We start from the raw sequence: 15312 nt of genomic DNA, 5'->3' as shown, positions 1-15312 counted from the left end.
CAGTTAGGGATGGACTATTTCATGAGATCCTCAAAGTTAGTGGAGGTGTAAGCACTCACTAATCTATATGACTTTTTGAAAATGGTAATTTATTACATATGTGGCCCTAAGCAGATGTGAGATCAGCTATGATGATTGAAGGGGCAGAAACACTACAGACTCCAGGAGCAGCATAACTAATATTACAAAGTTTACAAGCAGTCCAGAAATGAGGAGACTAACATAGGTTAAATCAACATTATGTATTCTATCTTATAACCCAAGGACTCAGTAACACAAGCTTAGAGACTGGCTGGTGACCCCCAGGCAACCGTCGATTGTTAGGGTTACGGTGCTGCCCTGAAAAACTTGTAATTGCTTTGGTTGCTAGCAGGTTGCCTGTAGTTTGTAGTTTGAAAGATGCTGACATGTCTTCAAACATTCAACAACTGCTTGCCAAACAGTAGCAAAGTCTGTAAAAGTACAACACAAGCCAGAGACCATTTGTCTTTACAGAAAAACCTTCACCTTCTGAAAGGTGCTAGTTGCATTGGAGAGGCACAACTTTTACTTTGAAGGCAAACTTTTTTTTCCCCTTGGCAGCTAGTCGCCAATCTCTAAGCCTGTGCGACTGAGGCTTAGTATAACAAGTGCAAATACATTCGCGGCTTGGCCACGTAAATTTCTTTTGCCTAAACCAGTCAAGCAGAGATGAAAAATCTAAGTCCATAATTTATTCATGTGGTTATTCAGGTTGGGGGACTTGTTACATTCTTCTGATTTAGTCTTTCTGTTTCTTAAATAAACAAAATGTTAATTAGTGACTAGTAGAAGAATTAACAGGTGGATTATTTTAAGCTTTGAATGAAGCCGGGCAAGTTGTTCCAGCTGCTTTGTGTTTTTGTGCTAACGCTGTGAGTGACATTAGCGTATTTTCCAAAAACACCGGTAGCTATTTCTTTAACAAATCAGGACTTTTTTTTAAAAACAGCTACCACTTCAAATTGTTCTTTCCATCTCTTCCTTATTATTTGAATTGCACTGTCATACAAGAGTTGCAATAAAAATATAATTTGAATGCCGTTTCCACGCTGATGTGTTTAATGTTAAAGAATGCAAACTTCACTTTAAAAAAACAGAGATCTGAAACTGCTGTTGCTGTAATGCCACCTCAAAACACAAAAAACCTCTTTTTGAGATACCCTTTCCTCAGTGTCGTATATCTGATACCATTAGTTTGTGTTGGTCTCTTGTGAGACTGAAATACATCCACAATCATGTCTGTCTCGCTCTGGTTTTCAGCTGCTGCTCCAAATATTACACATACCAAGACTATAACCCTAAACACTGGTAGATAAGGGCTGGAGACAAGAACAGGGACTGAAATAATAATCAAGGTTTACTAATACACAAGCAGACTCCGTGTTTGCTTTGCTGCTGACAGTCTTTGAACACAAATTCACAGAGCTGTTGCCTGAGGTGCAGATATGAATATTCCTAAGGAAGGTTTCTGGTGAACTTTCCAACAAAGAAGTCGAGTCTTTTACAGACAAAATGCTTCTGTTGCTCCGTGAGTCCGGTCACCTGATAGATCTCTGAAGGGCTTGCCTTATGTAAGCTGTGTGTCACATTATAAAGTCATATTTTAATCTTGACACCTGCTCCGGGCGAGTTAGAGTATATGTGCGCTTGTGTGTTTGTTTTGTGTGTGTTCAGGAACAGTGAGAAGGGAGATCAAGTTAATGTTGGTGACACTGGAAGGGTGTAGTGATGGGAAGAGTGTGGGCCAACTGGTCTAACACTGATCCCTCTCTCTGTACTTTCAGTTTCTTCATACTTTTCTCCTTTTGCAGTGGGTGTTGTCACTTCTCCTTTCTTGACATTTGTACAACCAAACAACCAAATCACTGTGTGCATTTCCATCACTGCGATGCACAACTCATATATTAAAAGGCAGATGAGATGGCACATTTTACCCAAATAATCACGTTCTTTTTTCCTTTACTTCTCACATCTCATTATTTTATTATATAGTGTTTTTGACATTTTAGAAACATTTACTTAAACTCAGAAGACACAAGACTGCTGTGACGCTTTAATCGGGGAATTGCCAGCTTCAGTTACTGCTGCTGCACATTTGGAGCTAAAAACACATTCAAAGGTGGATCAAGTGCTGCATTCAAGGGTCAGTTCCCACCTGATAATCAATTAGATAATCAGGGATACTATACTAAAAGGAGATGCGACACTCAAACAATTCTCAACAGAAATCTTAATGCTGAAGGTGGCATTTGTCCCACCCCTCTCCCCAGAGAGCCAAAAATAAATATTATATGTTGTAGCACCAACACACACATACACACACCCTTCGCGCGAGCAGGCAGCCAGTTTCAGCAGCTCCGCACTCATTCCGTGTTTTTTCTTAATAGTGTAAATTATTATATTTTTATTTATATTTATAATAACTGCGGCTGCTGTTACACCCAAATTTCCCCTCTGTGGGACAATAAAGGCTGTTTCTTCTTCTTCTTCTTTTCAGAAGATGTCTGTAACTGTGTGCATGCATTCTAGGAGGATAACTTGCAATATAAACAGTTCACTTTGCAGCAAAGTCAGTAAAACTTTTGCCAAAAGCTGTTTTCATGGTGAAAGCTCACTTGGCTGAGCAGGTGACCCATGTGCTTAAAGGCTGCAGGCGTCTGCATGTCACTCCCCTGTGCTCTTTGACTGTTCTCCCATCCAATAAAGTCTAGAAAGGCTGTTTCCATTGGATTTGACTGATGATTATTCTTATTTCACTGAGACATTAAACACTGCATGTAAAGTTCCAGCTCTCTCTCTGCTCATTGAGACAGGGCTTTCAAAATAGGTTTGATTTTCAATTCAACATAAATCAAAAATAAAATATAAACTCATGAGAAATATACTTGTAATTAATGGATGTGTTTTTTGTTTCTTTTATTTTGGCTTTCACACATTTTATCCCCTTTACTGTAGAAATGTTATGATAGTTTCTGGCTGGCAGATTGTGAGTAAGGGGTTAGCTTGAGGTCACTGAATACAGCAAATACATTTTCTATTTAAAGTAAAAAAAAAAAACACTCAGAGAACAACAAACAACACGGGAGCTGAAAAATTTCTGCATGTTTCATTTTAAAGGAAAACTGGAACAAATATATTTAATATAACAATTTTAAGTTTATTAGGCCAAATTAAAGAGAAAACTGCCACCAGTTCCAGCTCCTTATCTGTGAGATTTTTCAGCTTTTCTCTCTTTTTTTTTGTTTTGATGTAAAAATGCACTGTATGAAAATGCCACCTTAGGCCGAGGGAAACCATAACGGTCGCTTTTAATCATTTTTCTTACATATTATAGACAAAATGAAGCAACCATTAGCTGCAGCTCCATCATCACAGATATTTCCTAAGCAAAAAAATTGGATTCTTATGCTCTAAAAAAAGATTATAAAGTAAAAGTTACTAAATCTAGTTACAAATCACAGTGGAAACAGTGAAAAGTGTGCTCATCTCTACTATGCGACAGTGGGATATCAGGCAATATCTCCACATCAACAAATCCCCAAGTTAGCTTAAAATCTATACACTGGGGATGCACCCAAACATTTAACTATTTGGATTTTTTTTTTTTTTTTTTGCTGTGTAGGGATTCAGTTTTCAATTTTGGGATTCGGATGTTTGTGTGTTTTAAAATCTGAAAATATATACTCTCTCTGCTGGGAGAGTCACGAAGAGCAGCCGAATACCAAAAAAATTGTATTCAGGACAGCTCTGTAGACACTGAATGCATATTCAAATAGTCATATATTTGGGTACAGCTCTAAAGGAGATGTGTGCCAGCATGGCTGTTTTAATCAGTACAGCTGTCACATTGTCCTGATCCAGGGAGTGTCTTTATGCTCGGGGTAATTTTTGTCTGTTTTCTGCTGTAGCATTTTAGGTGGGTTCTGAGGTCTGTTATCCACACACAGACACAGACAGAGAAGGTCTGTGGACATGCTGATTCAGTGTAGACAGCATGTCAAAACCAAAATATGAGCAGCCATCTACTTGCCACGCTCGTCCCGAACACAAAAAGCAAGGGATCGAGACAGGGGGAGTGCGGTGGTGCCGCCTCGCTGTCATAAGACTGGACTGCTCATGACAACTGTGACTGCAGTGTCACCCTTGGTTTGGCAGTTTGAGCAGGTGTGGGAAAGTGAGATAAAACTGGACATTTTATCACCTGAACGTTCAAGCTTTAGTCTTTAGGGAAGCCACACGGAGGAGGTGAAATCCAGTGACTGCAAACTGTGACGTGATATCATTTCTTTGGTGCAGAACAGAAACATTTGTTAACTCTTAAATTGATGAATTAAAAATTTATAGACACTCACGGATCACATTATTAGGTATACCTGTTCAGCTGCTTGTTAGCTCAATACTGTAATCACAGCAATCGCAGCAAGTCAATGTAACATGGTCAAGATGACCTGCTGAAGTTCAAACTGAGCATCAGAACGAAAAGAAATGTGATTTAAATGACTTTGAATGCACAGCACATGCATTCAGAGGCAGAATCAGCAGAAGACCACATCTGATGGCACTCTGTCAGCTAAGAGGAAACTGAGGCTATAGCTCACATGGGGTCACCAAAACAGGATTATACTAATGTACTTATATAGTGCTTTTCTAGGCATACTGACTGCTCAAGCACTTTAGACTAATTGAAAAAACTTTGCCTGTTCTGATTTCTGCTGCAGCATTCAGATGGTGGTGTAAACAACATAAAGCATGATCCTGCTTTTATTAACAGTTCAGGATGTGCCGGTGGTGTAATGGTGTGGGGGATATTTTCTTGGTACATTTTGGGCCCTTTAATACCAACTGAGCATAAATGCCACAGCCTACTGTGGCCTAGTGTTGCTTTTATGACCAGTGTACCCATCTTCTGGTGGTTGCTTCTAGCAGGATAACGCACCATGTCACAAAACTCAGATCATCGCAAACTGGTTTCTTGAACACGACAATGAATTCCCTGTACTCAAATGGCCTCCACAGTCACCAGATCTCTATCCAGTGGCGCACATTTGAAATGTGGAGGAAATGTTAAATTCCCATCATGGACGTGCAGCCGACAAATCTGCAGCTTCGTTTAAACTCTGCAGCGCTCAGATGTCACAGTGTAAGCGGAGGGTTTCACACACATTAGCGGCATTAAAGTTCTTTCCGTCATTTGGGAAAATGACCCTTTAACAGTGAGTGGATCATTGCTGACACATCATTCCACGCCTCCACTGCTCTTTACACAACCGTGTGTGTTTGTTGTGCTCGCTGGGCTAAGAATTTCAGCTGTTATACACCGAAAGGGATCGCTATCACCAATTTGCTAGCGGGCACCGCTATTGCCACTAGCGATCGGTCGGTAACAATGGGTCCTTCATCAACCACCTGATCAACAAGTGTTAATGTGAAGAAAAGAGAAGTTTGTAGCTGCTCCGTCCACCGCTGTTTGTTTCACACAGAGAAAAACTGCTACGGAAGCTACGGAAGTTTAAATATGCACATGAACTGTTAATAAGACAAAAGTATTTCTTATCTGATTACTCGATTAATTGATGGAATAATCGATAGAATACTTGATTACTAAAATAATCGACAGTTGCAGCCCTAATGGCATTTTAATGGCCAATCCTCCTTCTAGATTTGGAGGTAATTACTTCCCATGAACCTTTACTTTTAACCATCCTGTCAGATGTACTGATAAAGATTTTTCTTTCTCTCTGGGTGTTAAATTAGACCGGATCAACAACCAGTTCCATTTTATTGAGCTGCAACTGGCTTTTATCACACACATCTGCTTGCACTCATTAAAACAAACATATTCCCAAAGCAATACTGAAAACAAAGCAATTATTGAGTGGATTTCCTCGTAATCACTAGCGACCGGTGTCACCCTCTGCATTTCCCCCGCTGAAAGAGAGCTGCAGCCTTCGATAAGATGGTCAATTTGGGCCTTTTATCAGCTCTGAGGCTTTTAAAATCAAGCTGAAATGTCAATAAGCTATTTTAAAGTCGGTGTAGTGACGCACGGCTTTATTCTGCTTTTCATAACTTGCCATATACAGAAGATGAGATAACCTTCCACACCTGATAATGTTTCCCATAAAACCTGTTTTATGAGTGTTTCATGAGAATTTTCTACTACAGCTCGCACAAAGACCGGAGAAACTGTTAAATGTGTGTCACACGACAGAAAGAGAGTCTCTCCTCCAAAGTAAGACTCTAGATTTTGTGTGTCTGACAAGTGTGCTCAACTAGCTGATGTTCAGGGGGCTGATTTGAATGAGCCAGGTGTGATTAGGTGAGTGTATCCATGGCGAGTTGTCAGGGCAACCAATTTATGTGAAGTCACTCCTCGTTAGTGAACAATCTTGGGCATTCTTTTGACTTTAAGCCCCAGATACGACCTGCCGTGTAAACAAGTTGATGTACAATTACATAATGTGTTAGTAATGTTATTGCAAAATATGAAAATACCTCCTCTAATTTTAGCTGAGAGTATGGGTGTGTGTTTGTGTGTAATATGGTGTGCTGTGTACAAACATCCTTTTTCTGATGGCCTTGGGCGGCAGTCTGATGAAAACAAGCCCTGTCTCCTCTCTAATACCCAGCAGCCCACACTTATCAATAGCTCTCCCCTCGCCTCGCTCTCTCTCTCTCTCATACTGCGCGCAGACCTGCTGCTGTTTTTCTCCCGTGGATCCTCCTGACCCAGGAGCCCTCCGCAGTGCTTCAGCAAGTAAACAAGCCCACGAAGAGCATGAGAAGAGTGCAGTTTTAAATGATGCACAGCCAACCAGGCAGAACTGAATATGAAGAGGTTCAGCTCATAAAAGGTAGACTGAGGGTTGCAGCTAAGCTGAAGTGTTTTCATTTTCCCCACGGTGATGTCTTCAGATGTTATTCATTTATCTGAAAGTCACTACAAAACTCAAAGAGATTCAGTTTACCACAATGCCACACGTTACAGATTCCATTTGCTTGATAAACCACAATAACCATTTGCTGTCAAAACAGCTGCAGATTATTTTTGTTCTGTTCTGAGTATTGAAATAATAAACTGTTTTGCCATCTCCTGAACTGGTTCCATGAAGTTACAACAGCAAAAGGTCGACAAACCTCTCTACTGTAAAGGGGCTTTTGTACTTACAGGTCATTCGTTTGAGTCAAAATCAGTTTGAGTTTGTAAACTTGTAGCATTTCCACACAGAGAAAAGTCCAAGTGAACCAAAATGCGTCACTACAAACCACGTGAGACCATTCACTCCAATTATTGGCCGGATGTGTCTGAGGTGGGAGCAGCAAAAGTAAATACAGGAAGAAGGTGCCGTGTTCTCGACTAGCGGATAACATGGAGAATTTACTCCTAGCATGTATACTTAACTGGGCGATATTTCAGGCAAAGCTATACTCTGTGTGTCTGGGGTACTCTGCTGCATCCCAAAATTCAAAGCATACCTGGGTATGGAAAGACATTTGGTTCAAACCGGTGCTGTAGCGTACACCTGGTGGCTGGATTCAATCATGATCTCACCATAAAAAAACCTGGACTGCGACCACCTCCTCCAAAGAGGTGCAGTTGTTGTGCATTAACTAGCTGCACTAAAGGGGAAAACAAAAACACCTGAGGTTTCAGTGGAGCCCCCCCCCCCATTGTTAAATTGTTTTGTGTAGAAAAGGTGAGAATTTCCTGGAGCTCAAGGTGACACACCGTTGGTCAAACAAAACCTGTTAATCATTAAAAAGCTGAGCCTGGCACATGTGGGAGGCTTTTGCTTGATAACTATGTTTCTTAAAGACTTTAAATTGCTTTAAATTGATTTGTTTGCCCAAACGTTTATAGAAAAGGCTTAAAAACCCCAGCTGGACGTTTTAATTGAAAAATTAAATTTACCTTTTTATCAGTAACACTGAAAATAAAATGTTTCCACTGATTGTCGGTCTTTGTCTTTCAACTGACCAAACTGTTAATTAATTATTCAATATGATGAAGCACGGGTCTTTGCAGCAGTCCAAAGTATCGCCTTCAAATTAAATTAATCAAACTAAAACTGCAGATTTTTTTAAACATTTCAAATGAAGATGACCACACAACTTTATGACTTTTAAATTTTACAGATTTTTCTTATTTTACTTGGCCAAATAGTCACCAGGTAACACAGTAAACCTAAATTATATGACTGTTTGGAGCCAGGGGCAACAACAAAAACAGCGTTCTAAATGTGGAGGATGCTACGGTATGTACCGTATTACAGCTGTGGGAACATGTTTCATAAATCACGAGTTAAGTAGCACTCTCAGCACCCACAGGAATAAGAGCTGTATATAAAATGATGATTGTGGCTCTCAAACATGTCAAATACTTTGATAAAAATAACACTAGTCTACGAAATCATGATAAAAAATAAATAAATAAAGGCCAGATACACATCCAGCACCTAGGCACTGAAAGGAAAGTCAGATTTACACAATAAATGTAAATGATAAAGCAAAAACAAACAGAACACAAAGTACACAAACACTGTACAATGGCAGCTCTGCACTGGCTGCTATTTGCTGTATTGTTACAATGATAATAAAGTCCTATCTTATCTTACCAAGGCCAGATTTACATTAATGATTTATGCAGGTGATCAGAGGGTGGCCATCGTTAACGTACACAGGAACAGCAAGGGCATCGGATCATCAACTAGCATTTATTCTGACTGTATGGTGGCACAGCATGACAAACTCGCCTTACATAATGCTGACACTCCAAAAATGTTCTATCACTCAATTTAAAACCTTTCATCACTCTATAGATTAATAAACACTAGCTACCTGCTCTCTTGCTGGCAAACAAATAGCCGAGGTACGCAGCCTAGCATCGTGCTGCTGTTGATCCGGATGATTTGTTGGATATGAGTTTGTAAACTTGTAGCTTTTTCCTGAGGTTTGGTTTATTTTCACACAGAAAAGAAAAAAAAAAAACTCCAAGTAAAACAAAATGAATCAACAGGAATCACATCAGAACATTTAGTCCGCTTACTGGGCAGATGTATCCGGGGCTGGAGCAACAAAAGTAAATACAGGAAGAAGGGTCTGTGCTTTGGCCTAGTGGATAACATGGAGAATTTACATTAATTTTACGGTTAGTTGCTAGCCCGTACTGAGCGTTTATGTATGCACTCTGCACATCTGTGGTACCCAGCTGCATCCCAGAACGTGAGGCACACCTGGTCACGTGAAGCCATTTAGCTCAAACTTGCAGCGTACACCTGATAGTTGGGTTGGATCACGTTCACACCATAAACAAACCACTCTGGAGTTCGCTGAGACTCCAGGGTCTCGATGCGGTTGTTTTGGTCCACACCCCAGTGCATTTATCGTGTTCACACCTGCACACCAAGGGGGGGAATTTGATTTAAACGGACCCAACACCACAGGTGTGAAAACACCATAAGAAACCTGAAAAGTGCCTTTTCCCCAAACCTACCCAACCTAAAATTCACTATTTCCATGATTACAAGTTTGCTTAAATAAAACAGAATATGAAAATACCATTCTGAGAAACCTAATCAAAGTTTTTTGTGTATTTATTTCTCAGCTGGTAGCTGTAGGTCCTCTACGACTCAGCGACCCTGACGCCACTGCCACTGCAGAACTACACTTCATTGTTCAGTTAAAATTATTGTCCTTTTTCTCTGCTATCACACAGCAACACGTCCCAGTAAAAGAGAGACACTATGTGTATCAGCTATTTTCTACATCATAATGTAAACAGCAGCGCTGAGCGGTTCTCCTGGGTCTGCAGCACAAAGCAAACTAGACCAGGGACAAATGGTATTTGCATACACTTTAAATGTCTGGTTTTGGCTAATCGGCTGACAGTGGGTGGAGTCTGCCACTAAGGGCAAGCAAATGGCCTTATACAAACCACAGCCTGGCATCTTGTGTAAATCACCGGCCGAGGTGTGGTGGCTCACTCCTCCCTTAAGCTTTGGAGGAGCTCCGTGTGTTTGCACCAGGCTCCACGCTAATTTTACCCCACAATAAAAGTCCCAGCCGCCTGCTTTACTGGAGTGGAGCAGTTCGTTTGACTTCGTTTACTTTTTCAATACATCTATGGAATAATTTTGAAGCAACCGCAAACTGAGGGAACCTTAAAAGTGCCTTAAACATGCAGCGGTTTCCTTTCTCTGTGACTTTCATGATGACTTTATGGGCTCAGCTGTGAGGCTCAGGTCAAACTGAATAAAACAGAAAGTTCCTTTTGTAACTTATGGGCATTTTTAGAGTCAGAAAATGGTACTTTCACTAGAGAACAACTTTTCAGTCACATGTTAGCTAATGAACGTGCAGATTCAGATCCACCACCTACAAGATGGCGACAGCGAAAACGCTTGATTGGAGGCTTTCCAAGGTGACTTCACTGACCAATGGGCGATGCCACAGAAAGAAATCCACTGTCTATAATCGAAATGCCATCAGTGACCTGTAACAGCTGTACATGAGGACATGGGCCCAGAAACAAAGTCTGCACTGCCTTTAAACTGACCCAGGGTTCAGCGAGGCTGCATGTTATTAGTGCAAACACAACCCAAGGCCGTGTACACGAGTTCGGGTTGACTGAATTGAGACCACTCCTCCTGCACCTCCTCCTCCTCCTCCTCTACCTGTCAACTCCAACTCAACGAGCCTCCTCGATAACAACAGCTCTCCATACTCTCATTCCCTTCACCTGAACATGATCAAAGGGCTCAGGGTGTTATGGAAATTCTTTGCTTGGCTCCCATCCACCAAAGCATTACATAGTTTCAATTTGAATCACAAACACCATTTAGCCTTATTGAACTTGCGTGCCAGGGAAAGAAAGACAGACAGAAATTTAATAATAATAATAATGATGATTCATTTTTACAACAGGATTTCAGACATGCTTGGAAAAAATATACCTAAAAAATCTTACAGGATACATATATTTACTTTTTTTTGCTTTAGTGCAGTAGATTTAGCAGCCATGTGTACAACAGGTGTCCTCACACCTTCCCTGTCACAGTAAAATCTGCCTTAAGTTGTGACTGTGCTGCTCAAAATACTCTCTTAATCTCTATGTTTTGTTTTTTGTTTTTTAATTTGAAAGTTTTATTTACTGCGGCACAACACGACCGTAGCACACCTATATTGTTCTCTGTACCTGTGTTTAATTGCTCTCTTTGCTTTCTGATGCGGACCCTTTGCCATAAGGCTGACATCACAGCACCGGTCCCACCTGTTGCGGTGAATAACCGCCAAACAACACTTTAATAACGTTTTGCAACACTTTTCACGGCAGCTTCTTCCACCGCGAGCAACACACGAAGTTTATCAATAAAAGAAACACTGTTTTAACCTACCTGTTGTGCTGAGCGAAGGTGTGGCACTTTGCCCCAGGTAATCAAAAATGCACGGATGTCATTTACTTTGGTTCTCTTCCGGTCCCTTTTTTAAATTTTTTTTTAAAACTGAATTTAAGTTAGAAACGCGGGTGAGAAAGTGAAGAGTCCGGACAGCATGTTGAGCTGGAGTTGACGGACCTTAGTTTGGTTTGTTGTGCTGAGTCGCTGGAGAGGTACCCCCTCGGTGACTCCTCACTGCCATGTCTCCGGTGAGAGGAGCAGCGCGCTGACAGGGAGTCACTCCGCAGCGGAGCTGCTTCCTGCTACACCCTTCACAATAAAAGCCACAAAGTAAAGTCACTTTCAGGGTCCTTATTATTGATTTTCATTTTATTTAATTTAGATGATGTAATAATAAGACAGAGCTGCAACTAACCAAATATATAATGTCGACTGAATGAATGAATCTGATGTAAGTTACTTTCTAAAGCCACTTATTGTTTTATATTTAGCTTTTTATAGTGTCCTCTTTTTTTTTTTTTTTTTTTGCTGGCTTTATTTTTAAATATCATTTTCATCTTGCAGTTTTTACCTCAGTGATCGATTTTTTTTCTAATAATATTGCGTTTTATACCTTATTAAACCTCTCTTGTCATAGGTCATCTTATTTTAAAATAATCCAATGTGACAAGTGAAATAATTTCCCAGATACCATGGCGATTTCTTCAATTTTTAAGCACTCCGTTTTTTTCTTGCTTTTTTTTTTTTTTTTTTTTTTTTAATAGCGTGAAACACATTGTGACCCCGGTCTTTAAAAGTGCCCAAATAGGCAATATTTGACCTCACAAAGCAACGTACAAAGAGCAAAACTCAAAGATTCCAAATCAAAACGCATAAATAATAATGTTACATTTAATCATGTTTTAATCCTTATATACATAAATGGTGTGTTGTGAGCTGTGAGTCTGTTAATTTTGCAGTTATTGTGCCATAAATCTTCATTTAAAGCTAAAAAAAAAAAAATAGATTTGACATATTTTAGAATTGGAAATCATTTTTATTTTTCTTCTCACTTTGCTTCTTCTAATTCTAGTTTTGATCATGTTTAGCTTTTACCTGTTAAAACATCTTTTTCATATTTTACATTAAATGAAAATTTTAATAAAATAAAGATTCATGCAACAACTTGAGAAAACAGAATGATTGTTGATCACAATCATGAACATAAGACAGTATTATAGTGATAAAGATTATGCACCTGTGGTTTCTTAAAAAGCAGCACAGCGTAACTATAATTCAGATTGTTGCCAAATAAAAATCCCCTCTGTGGAGGTCATAATAGACACACTGATGTTTAGCACTATGGCTTACTATGGTTTGAAGCTTTAATGCAGAGGGTCTCACCTGTGGGTGGAGTGAAACTGAGTTGAATGGACATAATTTATGTGCAGAAAATAATTGACGTTTCATTTTTGCTGAATTTTATTTCATTTAAATCAAACTTAGATGCATGTGAGAAAAAGTTAATGCTTTAATGGGACTTCCTGTCTTGACCCCCTAACCCATGTCTAGCTTGGCAAGACTCCACCTGACTTAGAAGTGATTAGAGTTGAGATTTGCTCTCCACTCCACAGAAAAGTGAAGAGGGATACTGAGTTTGGCTAAAACTAACATTAACACCACTTATTATAGTGTAAATGAATGAATGAAATCATTTATTTTTTTATTGCTTTAATCAAATATCGGGAAAATAACAATAAAAACATATTTGATATGTTGGTTTGCCTTGTAAAGAAACACCTTAAGTCACACTCTTTGGAGGATTTGAGATTAATGCGTTTCATTTATTTGCAGGGTAGACAGGGGACTTTCTTAAGTGACACAACAGGCAAATTATTTCCCAGAAGAGGACGCGCAACTGAAAAACCGGTTTGAGTGTTTACAGATGCACAAGGTAAGTTCATCCTTGAAGAGGTAAAAGCAAAAAAAAAAAAAAAATCCTGTCCTTGATCTGAAACTTAAGATGTGTCACAAAGGACAACAATGTCATTACAGGAGGAAAAGGACTTTAGAGCATTCTCCTTTGACTGTGCAACAGGACTTAAGTGGCAGCTGTCTAGCGCACACAGTGTGTGTGTTTTTATGCATGTATGTGCTTTTGGGAAGGAAATACTTAAACCACATTGGAGGCATTTTTCCCGCTCTGGCAGCTTTTGGCAGGATGGCATCTAAGAGGCAAAACATGACAACAATGTGACACAATGTGGATGCAAAGTAGTGCCCTCCTAGACATTTTCAAAGGTACAGCCTGTGGTTCTGCATAAATACTTTCCATCTGTTTCCACTCCACTGCTTCCTTCTTGTTTCTTTTTTATTTTAATTAAATTCTTGAGCAGAATGAAAGCATTACACAGAAGAAGGACAGTTGCTAAAGTTGCGGAAAGAAATAAAATACAAGTCGATAGTTGAAAGAGTTTGGGAAATGAGTGCATTCAAACTGTTACATGAATCACGCGTGTCCATTAAATATGAAGTTGCAGTGTAAAAAATTTGTTGTTATGTTTAAACTTTTTATTTCTTCTTTAGTCTGAGTCATATCTTTGCTATGTTTCTTCTTTCAATGCTTTTTGCTTTCTCTGTTTCAGCCTGAGTATTTTGTCAGTTTCCCACATGATTCAGTGAAGCAGACACAGAAAATTTACTTTGTTTTATGAGATTTTAAAAGGGTAAAACCATTTTTGTTGCTTAAACAAAAATAATGTCCTGAATTTAAAATGGATTTCCAGAGATTCTCTTTGGGTTGGATGTACTCGTTAACACAAAATCAGCCAATCACATGGCAGCAACCCAGTGTGTTTAGGAATATGACGTGGTCAAAATGACCTGCTGAAGTTCAAACGGAGCATCAGAATGAGGAAGAAAGATGATTTATGTGACTTTGAATGCGGCATGATTGGTGGTGCCAAATGGGCTAGTCTTTCAGAACCTGCTGGGATTTTCCCACACAACCCATCTCTAGGGTTTAGAGAGGGTCATCTAAAAAGAGAAAATATCCAGTGAGCGGGAGCTCTATGGGTGAAAACGCCTTCATGTCAGACTGCTTCAAGCTGACAGGAAGGCAACAGTAACGCAAATAACCACTTGTTACAACCAAGTTATGCAGAAGAGCATACACTGAACACACAGCATGCTGAAGCTTGAAGCAGATGGGCTACAGCAGCAGAAGACCACACCAGGTGTCACTCCTGTCAGCTAAGAACAGGAAACTGAGGCTACAGTTCACACAGGCTCATCAAAATTGGACAACAGAAGAGTGGAAAAAGGTTTCCTGGTTTGATGGGCCTCAGTTTCTGCTGTGACATTCAGATGGCAGAGTTTCAATTTGGAGCCAGTATGGTTCCATCCTGCCTTGTATGGGCAGTTCAGGTTGCTTGGTGGTGTAAAGGTGCACCCATCTTCTCATGGCTGCTTGCAGCAGGATAGTACGCCATGTCACAAAACACAAACCGGTTTCTTGAAGATGACAATGAGGTCACTGTAATCAAATGGCCTCCACAGTCACCAGATCTCAATCAAATTGAGAGCACCTTTGTGCTCTGTTGTGGTAGAAAAGGAAGACTGGCATTACAGGTGTGCAGCTGACAAATCTGCAGCAACTGTGTGTTGCTGTCAACATGGACCAAAATCCCAGAGGAATGTTTCCAGCACCTTGTTGAATCTGTGCCACGAAGAATTAAAGCAGCTCTAAAGGCAAAAGTGCATCACAACAAGGTGTACCTAATAAAGTGTCCAGTGAGTGCACATATCAACTTAAAACTCCAAACTATTTAAAGCAGGCTCTTTAGGCCACATTTAAAATGCCTATCTTCTCATGGCATGGTCTTGGTTAACCTAAAGAAAGTCTTACATTTCAACA

At 39.9% G+C, this 15312-nt stretch overlaps 1 protein-coding gene across 1 annotated transcript in view; it reads right to left on the bottom strand.

Moving 5' to 3' along the window:
* LOC115797412 (uncharacterized) overlaps positions 1 to 11691 on the bottom strand; it is a 29701-nt gene extending 18010 nt beyond the window's left edge. The window contains exon 1 of the mRNA XM_030753989.1: positions 11415 to 11691. The gene's annotated coding sequence lies outside the window, so the exon portion shown is untranslated. The remainder of the gene's footprint in view (positions 1 to 11414) is intronic.
* Positions 11692 to 15312: the final 3621 nt, after the last annotated feature.

This window comes from Archocentrus centrarchus, chromosome 18, assembly GCF_007364275.1.
Source record: "Archocentrus centrarchus isolate MPI-CPG fArcCen1 chromosome 18, fArcCen1, whole genome shotgun sequence".
Lineage (NCBI taxonomy): Eukaryota > Metazoa > Chordata > Actinopteri > Cichliformes > Cichlidae > Archocentrus > Archocentrus centrarchus.
Note: the sequence above shows the minus strand (reverse complement) of the source record. Positions and strands in the feature narration are given on the sequence as shown.